Source organism: Salvelinus sp. IW2-2015, linkage group LG15, assembly GCF_002910315.2.
Source record: "Salvelinus sp. IW2-2015 linkage group LG15, ASM291031v2, whole genome shotgun sequence".
NCBI lineage: Eukaryota > Metazoa > Chordata > Actinopteri > Salmoniformes > Salmonidae > Salvelinus > Salvelinus sp. IW2-2015.
The window spans coordinates 59,267,789-59,282,176 of NC_036855.1; positions in this window are offsets into that span (position 1 = coordinate 59,267,789).

The following is a 14,388-nucleotide window of genomic DNA, read 5'->3' on the forward strand; positions in this document are numbered from 1 at the left end:
GAAGACATCCGTCAGGAAGGTTAAGCATTGGTCGCCAAATGGGTCTTCCAAATGGACAATGACCCCAAGCATACTTCCAAAGTTGTGGCAAAATAGGCTTAAGGACAATGAAAGTCAAGGCATTGGAGTGCCATCCACACACACAGCCCTGACTCAATCCCATAGAATATATGTGGACAGAACTGAAAAAAGCATGTGCGAGCAAGGAGCCTACAAACCTGACTCAGTTACACCAGCTGATAGTCAGGAGGAATGGGACAAAATTCACCCAACTTTTTTGGGAAGCTTGTGAAGGCTACCCAAAACGTTTACCCAATTTAAACAATTTAAAGGCAATGCTACACAAATACTAATTGACTGTATGTAATCTTCTGACTCACTGGGAATGGATGAAGAGAAATAAAAGCTGAAATAAATCATTCTCTCTACTATTATTCTGACATTTCACTCATTCTTAAAATAAAGTGGGTGATCCTAACTGACCTAAGACAGGAATTTTACTAGGATTAAATCGTCACGTGATAGTCACACCTCCGTGGCAGACAGATAACGAGGGAGAGGAGCATGGCTGGGTAGAGTTCACAGGAGGATGAAAGCTCTCTGACAGGACAGAGATAGTGGTCAATAGAGGGGTTGCAGTGATAACAGTGGGCATGTGGCCAAAGGAGTGTTTTCTTTGTGTTGCAACTGCTCTGATTGACTTTWATAGTTGTTGTGAGGCTCAATACAATGCTGAATAGCARCTTCTTGTGAATGTCTCAGTGTGAAGCAAACAATTCCCGTTCAATGACAAACATTACTGGCAACCAGGGGCGCAACTTTGGTTTTAGAAGTGGGGGGGGGGCATATCCTGTCGGGGTCTGGGGTCCTCCCTCAGAATTTTTTAGGCATCTAAAGCTAATTTCCTGCATTTCTACACAATTTAATATGACCCTTTTGGGGTCATTTTGGTGTTACTTTTTGTTGTAAATAACAATGTTTCTAAACACTTCTATCCTGAATGAATTATGAATAATGATTTGTACCTTGTCAGCTCTGGGATTCGATCAAGCAAACTTTCGGTTACTGGCCCAACGCTCTAGCCACTAGGCTACCTGCCACCCCATTATAAACTCACATTATAAACTCCCACCCCCCACCCCTCTGCTATTGTAATCGTTATCATGTCTTTGGGGTATGATAATTCTGCGTCTCTAACTTTCTCACTCATCATTATTAATCTTTCAGGATTATCCGTGATAGTCACACCTCCGTGGCAGGCAGATAACGAGGGAGAGAAGCATGGCTGGGTAGAGTAGCATCCACATCAATGTAGAAGTGTTTAGAAACATGTAATATTCTTATTTACAATAAAAGGGACTCCAAAATGACACTAAACATTATTTACCATTCATTTGTATTGGGCACAATATAATCTGAAAAACAATCCTGCTCAAATGAGGCATGACAAAAATTACTTTGGTGTACATTTATACATTACATTATCCAAGAATGGTATTAATGGTTCAATAATTGAAATGACCATTATTCCCAGATCCCAGACTGTAGTCTACCTATCAACTCAAGATGGAACTTTGTATCCATTCATTGATTGTTATAATATACTACAAAATTCTGCTCCATAGACTGGTCTTCACTGGCTGTCTGTCTCGGCTGGGAATACCTGTCATCATCTGATCCTGCTAAGACATGATGAGCATAGTGTTGTGTACTAACTGTACACCATGACAGTGAAGCCTGTAGAGCTGTTTAGACCGTGTCAGTGTGAAAGGTAGGGAATTAGCTAGGGAAACTGACAGATCAATAACATTACATTGCTATACCGACCCCCGAAAAACTCACATTGCGCTGTCAAAAACCATCAGAATATCGGTCTTCAATCATTTGGCCGCTGGTTTCATCGTTTGATTCAGGTCTAGTGTGATTGAGGCAAAAAGAATAGGTAACGTTAGCCAACTTTTGGCTAGCTCTAATGGTATATCAACTGGCAAAAAAGAGCCAAGTAAATTTACTTCTATTGAAATGGGACAAAACAAAGTCTACAAAACATTTCCATACACACAACAGCTGTTAGATACTGCTACCTGACAGATAGCTAGAGGCTAGAGCTAAACTGGCTGTGCTCGCTAGCTAGCTCGTTCATTCACTTCAGACAGAACTTCAGTCAAGAGGGATGAAACATTAATTAATGTTACATGTCAATTACACAGACAACAGCTGCCTCTGTTCGCACGCTCTGTGGTGTCCGAGCGGTCCTAAATCCAGCTGGCTAAAACCACCAAACAGCCTACCCGACCGCTCTGCGGCGTCCGCATGGTCCTAAAGCACACCGATGCCGCTTTTTGTATCATAGTGCAATGATAAAACTCGGGGGTGACAAAAATACAATTTCAGAATGTGGGTGGGGGTCATGTCTCCCCCGTCCCCAGTGAAAGTTGCGCCCCTGTTTGCAACAATTGTTTGTTTCACACTGCCTGCATGGTTGTTTTACCTTGTTTTACCTTATTACTTTGAAAAGCAGGAGATAAATAGACATTGTAGTTGACATGAGCTGTAATCACAGTCTCAGAGTACAGAGACAACGGAACGCCACACAGAGCGAGGGGGATTTGACAAAACCTTGTTTTACTTCCTCTGTTTAGAAAAGGTTGACACTGAACATCCAGCAGAGCAATTGCCTTTGTGTTCTCAGTCTCATACTTTCTGTGTTAACACCACCTGTGATTTATTAGAATGTTTTTCTCACCAAGCGATGTTTGACTGGAACTTCAGCTCTCCTGTCTCGACAGTGAGTTATGGTACTAAAGGAAATAATTAAGCAAGCGCCTCTCCTCTACTTCTCATTCCCGGATATTGAATCGGCACAGCCCAACCACAGTGAACATCAAAGGAGCCTTTTCCAGCAGGCAGGGAGTGGAACCGTCTCACTATCTGAAAGATGTGGGTTTGGATTTGATTGTCAGAGCCTCCTCATTCTTTGATTATCCATACTTCAAGTTGTTGTTTGACTTGATGACTCAACCAACTAATAGATGACAGGAAATAAATTGACAAGTCGAGCTGTCCATAGCCTTAAAGGAATACCAATGGGGAGTAACATTTCTGATATGTATATTCCTTCATACAGCTCTACCTGAGATGAATTGCCGTCAAACTGAAAGTAGTCTTACCAGAAGAAAGCTTCCTTGATTTAGTTTTTTATTTTTTGTAACTTCTTGAATCATCAGAGATCAGGTTTAAGACAGTTGACAGTCTGCAATAGAAGGCAGGGCTACACAGTGTACAATCTCGATGCAACATCAGACTGGGGAAGCTAAACACACAGGACAGCAGGCACGTCCATTGAATGCCTTATTACTCCCCTTGTTCTGAGAGAAGGTCCTGAAACAGTCAATTCTTGTAGCTTCAAGTGGACCGTGTCCCCGTCGCTCAGCTGATCCTCACCAACCACTGTGGGATCTGTCCTTTCATGTGGCTATGACTGTGTGACCATCTGTCGGCCATGTGTTGCATACTCCTGGAACAAACTTAGCCGCATTACCATGAGGAGAAGCTATCAATGTCATTGTCAATGCCAGTTCAACCAGCACACAGGCCTGCGGAACCGAGACGAGGAGGAGAGAGAGAAGAGGAGAGAGAAAGAGAGAGAGGTTAGAGAGAGAGAAAGAGAGAGCGAGAGAGAGAAGAGAGAGAGAGAGAGAGAGAGAAGATAGAGAAGAGAGGAGGAGAGAGGAGAGAGAGAGAGATAGAGAGAGAGAGAGAGAGAGAGAGAGAGAGAGAGAAGAGAGAGAGAGAGGAGAGAGAGAGAGAGAGAGAGAGAGAGAGAGGAGAAGAGAAGGAGAGAAGAGAGCTGGCAGCAGTCCAGCGGCAGAGGAGAGAGGAGAGTAGAGAGGAGAAGAGAAGGCGAAGCAGCGCGGGAGCGAGGAGAGAGAGGGAAGGAGAGAGAGAAGGAATCATTATCAGCCACACTCCTAACCAGCTAAGAGCCAGACCCCAAGCACCACTGGCACTACTCTATATAGCCGCTCCATTCAGTAACCTATGCCCCTTTCTGCCCACTTCCTAAGGTGTGGTGTTGGGGGAAAAATATACGACATTATATTAAGAATCTATAGAACACAAACAAACAAGTGTACGGTTTAGAAAAAAACACCACATTTCTTTCCAACAAGGCCGTGGGGGGTAAAGCAGGGAGGCAGCCTTAGCCCCACCTACTAGATCTGAAGTGAAATGTCTACTATTTGCTGATGATCTGGTGCTTCTTTCCCCCAACGAAGGGAGGGCCTACAGCAGCACCTAGCTGAGCAGCCTAGATCTTCTGCACAGATTTGAAATGTTTTATTCTTTTGGAAGCTTTTGTAAGTGTAATGTTTACTGTTAATTGTTTATTGTGTTTTTATTTACCCTTTATTTTAAACTGAGCAAATATCACTTTTGTACATTATCTATTTCACTTGCTTTTCCCGTGCCAATAAAGCCCTTAAATTGAATTTAATTGAGAGAGAGAGAGAGAGAGAGAGGAGAGAGAGAAGAGAGAGAGAGAGAGAGAGAGAGAGAAGAAGAGAGAGCAGAGAAGAGAGAGAGGAGAGAGAGAGAGAGGAGAGAGAGAGAGAGAGAGAGAGAGAGAGAGAGAGAAGAGAGAGAGAGAGAGAGAGAGAGAGAGAGAGAGAGAGAGAGAGAGAGAGAGAGAGAGAGAAGAGAGAGAGAGAGACAGAGGAGGACCGAGAGAGAGAGAGAGAGAGAGAGAGAGAGAGCGGAGAGAGCGAAGAGAGGAGAGAGAGAGAGAGAGAAGAGAGAGAGGAGAAGAGAGAGAGAGAGTAGAGAGCGGAGAGAGAGAGATGAGAGAGAGAGAGAGAGAGAGAGACACGCAGAGAGAAAGGAGAGAGAGAGCGACGAGACCGAGCAGGGAAGTGAGAGCGTAGAGAGCGAGAGATGCGAGAGAGAGAGAGAGAGAGAGAGAGAAAACAGAGAAGGAGAGTGGTACAGAGTGGATGGTGATTGAAAGGAATGGAGGAATTAACAAGAAAGCATCAAATTATTTATTTGTATATCTCTTTATTATCCAGAAAGGTGAGAGAAGGGTCAAACAGTGTTAATTTTTTCTATGAATCCATTACTGAGATTAGATATGAAATGTCAATTTAATTAACTCAAGTTTATTACTGAAGATGTGTTTACTTTACAGTCATTAAAAGGCAGAGGACATCAGGTTTAACCGAAAGAGCTTATGGGTATGCTCGTCATCAGCAAGGACTAGAGAGTCTTTTAGGATAAAAAGAAAAGAAATCGAGCTAAATTGCTTAGTTTTCCTCTGAGTATTTGGCAAGCATTGCTATCTGAGGTGGTGCCTTTACAGCAAGGTCAGAGGGTCCGCCAGCCTACTAATTCAAACTCTGACCTTTGAGACGAGAAGGGGATCAAAATGTTTGAATAGACTAATTAGGAAATGTAATACATTATTAGAAAGTTTATGTTCTGAGAGACAGAGAGACAGTTCTGCTTGCCAAGTCTTTGAGATGCTGTGTGAATTCATGCAGAAGAGGGATTGGGAAACAACGTAATCTTAGTGCTTACTGATTCTGGATAATTACGATGAATAAACTTCAGCTCATTCAGATAACCTTGATAAACATGCGTGCCCAACATTGTAAATCTCTGTGTGTCATGATCAATACTGAATATACAGTATATAGAACTATTTAAAGCTGGGATCCACAAAAGGGGAAACAGTGACACTCGCTTCAGGCGCATTTGTTATTGTTTTTGTTATGTTGACTAAACAGAGGTGAGGAGCATCCTAATGGAAGTGAACAGCATGTTTTAAAAACTCTGTACATATTCTGCTGTTCTATTGCGCTTGTAATAGATGTCTGAGAGGGAAAAAACGGTGTTTGTTGTTTGCAATAACTTCTTTATTGTTGCAAAATCCCAAACAGACATGGCAGTTTCACAATTAAGGATTCCAGCTTTAACTCTGGCTAAGTGAATTCAAACGGCACAGTGTGAGAAAATATATTTTTTAAGAAAATGATTGAATGATTATGGAATCAATCTAATTGTACCCTTTTTGAGATGTATTAGGTAGTAGTCAATTACTGGGCAGGGCAACCGACCTATGAAAGTGGTCTTGGGTAATGGTATGGGAATAATTACATGCTGATTTATCAAATTACTCAAAATGAAATGTAAGCTATTTCAATTCAGAGTATATTCTGGTATCAGCAATATTGAGGATTCTTATCTGTACAGTGTGGAAGATTAATATTCTGTAATTGGGGGAAGCGACCATGGAGGATGAGACCATCAACTCAGAAGTGATAGAGAGAAAGGGAGGAAAAGTGAAAGAGAGCAATGAACAAAAGCCTTTCTTGGCCTGAAATCTCATCGCTGTTGGATAATTTCTGTCCCCATCAAGATTAGTTCAGCCTGAGAGGTTTAGTTCCTTACTGAAATAGAGTGCCTGAGAGGTTTAGTCCCTTACTGAAATAGAGTGCCTGAGAGGTTTAGTCCCTTACTGAAATAGAGTGCCTGAGAGGTTAGTCCCTTACTGAAATAGAGTGCCTGAGAGGTTTAGTCCCTTACTGAAATAGAAGTGCCTGAGAGGTTTAGTCCCTTACTGAAATAGAGTGCCTGAGAGGTTTAGTCCCTTACTGAAATAGAGTGCCTGAGAGGTTTAGTCCCTTATTGAAATAGAGTGCCTGAGAGGTTTAGTCCCTTACTGTCCCCATCAAGATTAGTTCAGCCTGAGAGGTTTAGTCCCTTACTGAAATGGAGTGCCTTCAGAAAGTGTTCACAAACGTGGACTTTTTCCACATTTTGTGTTACGACCTGAATAAAAAATGTATTCAATTGAGATTTTGTGTCACTGGCCTACATATAATGTCAAAGTGGACTTGAAAAGCTGAAATGTCTTGAGTCAATATGTATTAATCCCTTTGTTATGACAAGCCTAAATACGTTCCGGAGTAAGAATGTGCTTAACAAGTCACATAATAAGTTGCATGAACTCACTCTGTGTGTAATAATAGTGTTTAACATGATTTTTGACAACCTCATCTCTGTACCCCATACAAACAATTATCTGTAAGGTGGCTCAGTCAAGCAGTGAATTTCAAACACAGATTCAACCCCTTTCAATGCCTCGCAAAGAAGGGCACCTATCAGTAGATGGAAGAAAAAAAAGCAGACATTGAATATTCCTTTGAGCATGGTGAAGTTATTAATTACAATTTGGATGGTGTATCAATACACCCAGTCACTACAAAGATACAGGTGTCCTTCCTAACTCAGTTACCAGAGAGGAAGGAAACCGCTCAGGGATTTCACAATGAGGCCAATGGTGACTTTAAAACAGTTACAGTGTTTAATGGCTGTGGTAGGAAAAAACTGAGGATGGATCAACAACCTTGTAGTTACTCCACAATACTAACCTAAATGACAGAGTGAAAAGAAGAAAGCCTGTACAGAATAAAATTATTCCAAAACATGCATCCTGTTTGCAATAAGGCACTAAAGTAAAACTGCAAAAAAGGTGGTAAAGAAATTAACTTTATGTCCTGAATACAAAGCGTTCTGTTTGAGGCAAATCCAACACAACACATGACTGAGTACCACTCTTTAATATTTTCAAGCATGTTGGTGGCTGCATCATGTTATGGGTATGCTTGTCATCGGCAAGGACTAGGGAGTCTTTTAGGATAAAAATAAACGGAACTGAGCTAAGCACAGGCAAAATCATAGAGGAAAACCTGGTTCAGTCTGCTTTCCAACAGACACTAGGAGACAAATTTACCTTTCAGCTGGACAATAACCTAAATGCAAGGCCAAATATACACTAGAGTTGCTTACCAAAGAAAGGTTAAATATATATATTTTTTAAACAGGATGACATTGAATGTTCAACATCCAATGATCAACAACCAATTTGACTGAAATACATAAATGTTTTAAATAATAATGTACAAATATTGTACAATCCAGGTGTGCAAAGCTCTTAGAGACTTACCAAGAAAGACTCACAGCTGTAATCACTGTCAAAGGTAATTCTAAGGGACATATTCAAATTTACTGGGGAGGGTTGTAAAACGTACTGAGGTTTTTGCTTTGCGGAGGGTTGTGTGGTTTTTTGGGGGGCACTGGGCAGGGTTGTGCGTTTTTACCCTGGTTTACATTTGCTCTTCTGCTCGTATTTTCCCTATAAACAATGGCCTGACTTACTTTGATATTACCCTAATATAGTTTAGAAACTTTTGTGAAGGTTTGGTATGGTTTGGCTATTATTAAGCTTTAGCTATTGCAGGCCTATGATTTATTTATTTATATTTATTTTTTGCCCTTTTTCTCCCCAATTTCGTGTTATCCAATTGGTAGTTACAGTCCTGTCTCATCGCTGCAACTCCCGCATGGACTCGGGAGAGACGAAGGTTGAGAGCCGTGCGTTCTCCGAAACACAACCCAACCAAGCCGCACTGCTTCTTGACACAATGCCCGCTTAACCCGGAAGCCAGCTGCACCAATGTGTCGGAGGAAACACTGTGCACCTAACTACCGTGTTAACGTGCACTGCGCCCGGCCCGCCACAGGAGTCGTTATTGCGCAATGGGACAAGAACATCCCTGCTGGCCAAACCCTCCCCTAACCCGGACGATGCTGAGCCAATTGTATGCCGTTCCATGGGTCTCCCGGTCGCTGCCGGCTGCGACAGAGCCTGGACTCGAACCCAGGATCTCTAGTGGCACAGCTACAGTAGCACTGCGATTATATGAAGGCAGTGCAACAGTTGACTCCGACAGTTGAACTTGAGGCGAGGAAGGCTGTTTCAGGCCTACCAGAGTGACTCCTATAATCTAACAATATAATGCTTATATTCATACAAAATATTCAAATCGAAAATGTAAGAATTACCCTCCCTCTGTACGTCTATATCTGTATAGCAGACGCAGTAGTCCTCTGACATAAAGTGCATGTCTGTCACGTTCTGACCTTTATTTGCTTTGTTTTTGTCTTTATTTAGTATGGTCAGGGCGTGAGTTGGGGTGGGCAGTCTATGTTTGTTTATCTATGTTTTTCTATTTCTGTGTTTGGCCTGATATGGTTCTCAATCAGAGGCAGGTGTTAGTCATTGTCTCTGATTGGGAACCATATTTAGGTAGCCTGTTTTGTGTTGGGTTTTGTGGGTGGTTGTTTTCAGTCTTTGTGTGTCTGCACCAGATAGAACTGTTTCGGTTTTTCACATTTGTTGTTTTTGTATTTTGAGTGTTCACCTTCATTAAACAAGATGAACAATTACCACGCTGCACCTTGGTCCTCTTCTTCTCCTCCAGACGACAACCGTTACAATGTCGATGTCATAGCATGCCACCTGTATATCTCTATCTCTCTGGGGTTAGGCTAAGCTTCTCTTTCTTTATATACAGTGCATTCGGTGGACACCTAAACCTTTGCATGCAATGCCCTGATACATTTAGTACTCTAATCTCTGACAGTTTAACCGTGAGATAGACAGTAGGAAAGTAGCTTAAACCCCCCCCCCCCCCCCCMAAAAAATTGGCTATTAAGTTTTTCATATGTGACACATCGTTTTGTAATTTGATAAAGGCTATTTTTAAGGACATGTAAATGTTGCTTAATTGGCCAACATCCCTTATTTATTGACGGCGCTGGCTGTGCCAGGTTGGCTCTGAATGCATATGGATGGCCGTTAAAAGTCTCAAATGTCCAGTACATTAAAATCTTCCCTGTCATGTTGTCAGGCAGCAAATTTTCCTAAAGGAAACTCTGAAATTACATTTTGTTTTTATAATTAAAAAAAAAAATATTCACATGAAAATCTGTCGCCAATTGGATGGAAACCTAGCTATAGACATCCGAAAGACACTGGCAAGTGTGCTAGTCCAGTGTAACTTTGATTATGCCGTCACATCATGGTTCACCAGCAGCCCCAAACGTATAAAGAATAAGCTACCAGCAAAACATGATTGTAAGAATTTGACTTAACCTCCCCCCTCATACTCATCTGATGGTTGAGCATTTTTTATCTCTATCAATGTAATGTGTATGTATCTGTGTAAATGTTTATGTATTCATGTAAAAAAGGGGACCACAATGGAAATAAGTCTCTGACGTTATTGTGCAATCCTTGTCACTTTAAAAAATCTTTGAATATACAGTTGAAGTCGGAAGTTTACATACACCTTAGCCAAGTACATTTAAACACAGTTTTTCACAATTCCTGACATTTAATACTAGTAAAAAATCTCTGTTTTAGGTCAGTTAGGCTCACCACTTTATTTTAAGAATGTGAAATGTCAGAATAATAGTAGAGAGAATTATTTCTTTCATCTTTTATTTCTTTCATCACATTCCCAGTGGGTCAGAAGTTTACATACACTCAATTAGTATTTGGTAGCATTGCCTTTAAATTGTTTAACTTGGGTCAAACTCTAGGAGACAAAACACATCTCCTTCCTGAGTGGTATGATGGCTGCGTGGTCCAATGGTGTTTATACTTGCTAGTTTTTAGTTTGACATGGTACAGGTATCTTATTTTAGTTAAGCCCGTAACCATGTGTGTGAGGTGTATACTTTTGTTTCAAAGTAGATCTATTTAAGACTACCATTAAACACTCTGTGTGACCCTGATTTTGCCCACTGCGGTTAAGTTAATATCCTAGTTCTTTTACAAGGCACAACCTCCGTATGGTAAACATATTCAATCATAAATATTAAAATATGTATTGCATTCATACTCATTAGATGACAAATTTTCAACAAATTTAGTTGGACTTAATTTTGCTTACATCAACATCGTGTAATTATTAATTTGAAAGATTGGAAGGAAAATATTATTTATAACATAGGGGCAAGTTTAGCAAAAGGGGCAAGTTGAGCAATCCTTGTTTCTAGGAAAACATACATTACCAGTCAAAAGTTTGGACACACCTACTGATTAAAGGGTTTTCTTTATTTTTACTATTTTCTACATTGTAGAATAATAGTGAAGACATCAAAACTATGAAATAACACATATAGAATCATGTAGTAACCAAAAAGTGTTAAACAAATCAAAATATATTTTAGATTTTAGATTCTTCAAAGTAACCACCCTTTGCCTTGATGACAGCTTTGCACACTCTTGGCATTCTCTTAGCCAGGTTCACCTGGAATGCTTTTCCAACAGTCATGAAGGAGTTCCCACATATGCTGAGCATTTGTTTTCCTTCACTCTGTGGTCCAACTCATCCCAAACCATCTCAATTGGGTTGAGGTCGGGTGATTGCGGAGGCCAGGTTATCTGATGCAGCACTCCATCACTCTCCTTCTTGGTCAAATAGCCCTTACACAGCCTGGAGGTGTGTTGGGTCATTGTCCTGTTGAAAAACTAATTATAGTCACACTCAGCACAAACCAGATGGAATGGCGTATTGCTGCAGAATGTTGTGGTAGACATGCTGGTTAAGTGTGCCTTGAATTCACCAGTAAAGCCCCCCCACACATCACACCTCCTCCTCCATGCTTCACAGTGGGAACCACACATGTGGAGCTCATCCGTTCACCTACTCTGCGTCTCACAAAGACACGGCGGTTGGAACCAAAAATCTCAAATTTAGACTCCAGACCAAAGGACAAATTCCCACCGGTCTAATGTCAATTGCTCGTGTTTCTTGGCTCAAGCAAGTATCTTCTTCTTATTGGTGTCCTTTAGTAGTGGTTTCTTTGCAGCAATTCGACCATGAAGGCCTGATTCACGCAGTCTCCTCTGAACAGTTGATGTTGAGATGTGTCTGTTACTTGAACTCTGTGAAGCAATTTCTGAGGCTGGTAACTCTAATGAACTTATCCTCTACAGCAGAGGTAACTCTGGGTCTTCCTTTCCTGTGGTGGTCCTCATGAGAGCCAGTTTTATCATAGCGCTTGATGGTTTTTGTGACTGCACTTGAAGAAATGTTCAAAGTTCTTGACATTTTCCATATTGACTGACCTTCATGTCTTAAAGTGATGATGAACTGTCATTTCTCTTTGCTTATTTGATCTGTTCTTGACAAAAAAATGGACTTGGTCTTTTACCAAACAGGGCAATCTTCTCTATACCACCCTTTCCTTGTCACAACACAAATTATTGGCTCAAACGCATTAACTTTTAACAAGGAACACCTGTTAATTGAAACGCATTCCAGGAGACAGTGGCGGATTTAGGTATGGGCGACATGGGCAGTCGTACAATTTTTGGGGGAATGGTGACATTTGCGCGATCGGTTTTCTATCGCTCATTTGCACGTCAATTATATCATGTCACGGTGTGGGACTGCGGGTCAATTAACCTTGTCGGAGTGGGCGCCCTGATCCTAGTTTGTGAGCTAGGCAAGGTACTGCCTGGGAAGCTCCCACTCAGAAGTACGAGATAGGTAAGGGGGCGGGGGTAGGTTGACCTCAGGTCTCCCCACTGGAAGCCCGAGGTAGGAGGGGCGGGGGAATCTATCAAATAGCGCACCTCTAACTTTCTACAGTACTAATGAAATTAGTCAAATCAGTCACACTACGAAATGCTACCAAATAAACCACAATTCATTCATAATTCTGTGAATATACAGTTTCACAGACATATTGTTTGCATTTTTTTCCAGTTTGTGCGAAATTGTTAAGAATAATATAAAACCAGTCTGCACACCACCAAGGTGAATTGGTTTAGTCTTGACTCTTGGTTGACAGTGTTGGGGGATGGGTAATGTATTGATGCTCGAGTGCCAAATCAACACAAATGAATAAGAAAAGGTCTAAGCCAACAGGTGCCCAGTTTAGGAAAAAGAGGAGAGAAGAGGAGAAACGCGCAAAAAATAAAGGTTTTCAGCTATATCATCTCTTTATGAGTATAATATTATGCATGTCATGAAATCGGCTAGTATAACAGTTGTGTTTGTTAGCCTATGTTGGTATGTTGCTTGCTATGCTATTACATATAGTGCGACAATATTCAGTTTTCTGTCCAAATTAGCGTACATAACGTTGGATGTAATTTCACACAGTTTCATGATGATGATGTGTGTAGCCTGCAGCAAAACGATTACAACCTAACTAGCACATTATTGATTTGGTTAACTTTCATTGAGGTGACATCATAAAGGTTTTGTGTGATTGTATTGACTAGGTCCTAAGCTCAGTAAGGGGAATTTCCAATGCTGTAGGCTAACTTAAAAGACGTCTATATTATGCTGATCTTTTGTGATATATTGAGTCTTTTGGGGTGGCTTATGCCTAGAATTAGTCCAGGAGGTTGTATGGTTCCTTTGGTTCCAATTCTGAAAGTTTGATAAATTGTGCATAATGACATGTATATTTAATTGTGCAACAAATGTATTTAGGGTGTCAGACTCATATACTGTATTTCAATGCAAATTCAGCGGCACTAATGAAATATTTTGAAGCACCCTCTGGCACTGACCAGGACGAGGAGCCATCTACCTCCTCAGCCACACAGGTGTCTTCACAAATGTTGTCAGAACCTGAGGATGAAGATGAAGACCCATTTGTTTCCACTTCTCCCCAGCAGGATTCTTCAGGTGTGTTTCTGCACACATGCACGTGTGTGTGTGTGTGTGTGGGGGGGGGGGGTACACACACATGTGTTTATGTGTGCATCCCTGCATAACATAAACAAAATAAATAATTTCCCTTTTGCAAAGTTTTAAGTAGGTAACAATGATGATTTTATTATTACTGGGTATGTACGTGGGATGATCCCCCACTATAAATGCTGTGAATAACGTGTGTAAACTAATGCCCATGTGCTCTCCATTAGAAATGCCTGTAGCAGCATCCTCACCAAATCCTGCTGCTGAGGATGAACCACTGTCTACAGACCCTGCTGACTGGCCTTCAGTTCTGACTGACAGAATTCGGACACAACTAGTTTGCAGAGGACCAAGTGAGGTACCACCTAACTTTGTTTTCCCAAGGAATGAGAGTGATGGAAGAAGTTGCCACCACCAGTATTTCAGGAAGACCTTGGTGAGTGGTGATAAAATCCCTAGAAGTTGGTTGGTGTATTCTGAAAGAAACAACAGCCTCTTCTGCTTCTGCTGCAAACTCTTTTCTAAGAAGAAAATTTATTTAGCAAACTCAGGACTGACAGACTGGAAACATGCAAGTTCTTTATTGACTTCACAGCAGTCCAGAACACCAAAACTGCATGAAAACATGGAAAGAACTGGCAATGAGGATTAAAAAGGGGACACAATTGATAAGCATGAGATGGCACTTATTGAGGCTGAGAGGATAAGATGGAGAGAGGTGTTGACATGTCTGACTGCTATTGTGCAGTCTCTGGCCATTAGAAATCTGGCACTAAGGGGACACACAGAAACACTGTACTCTCTATCAAATGGACATTTC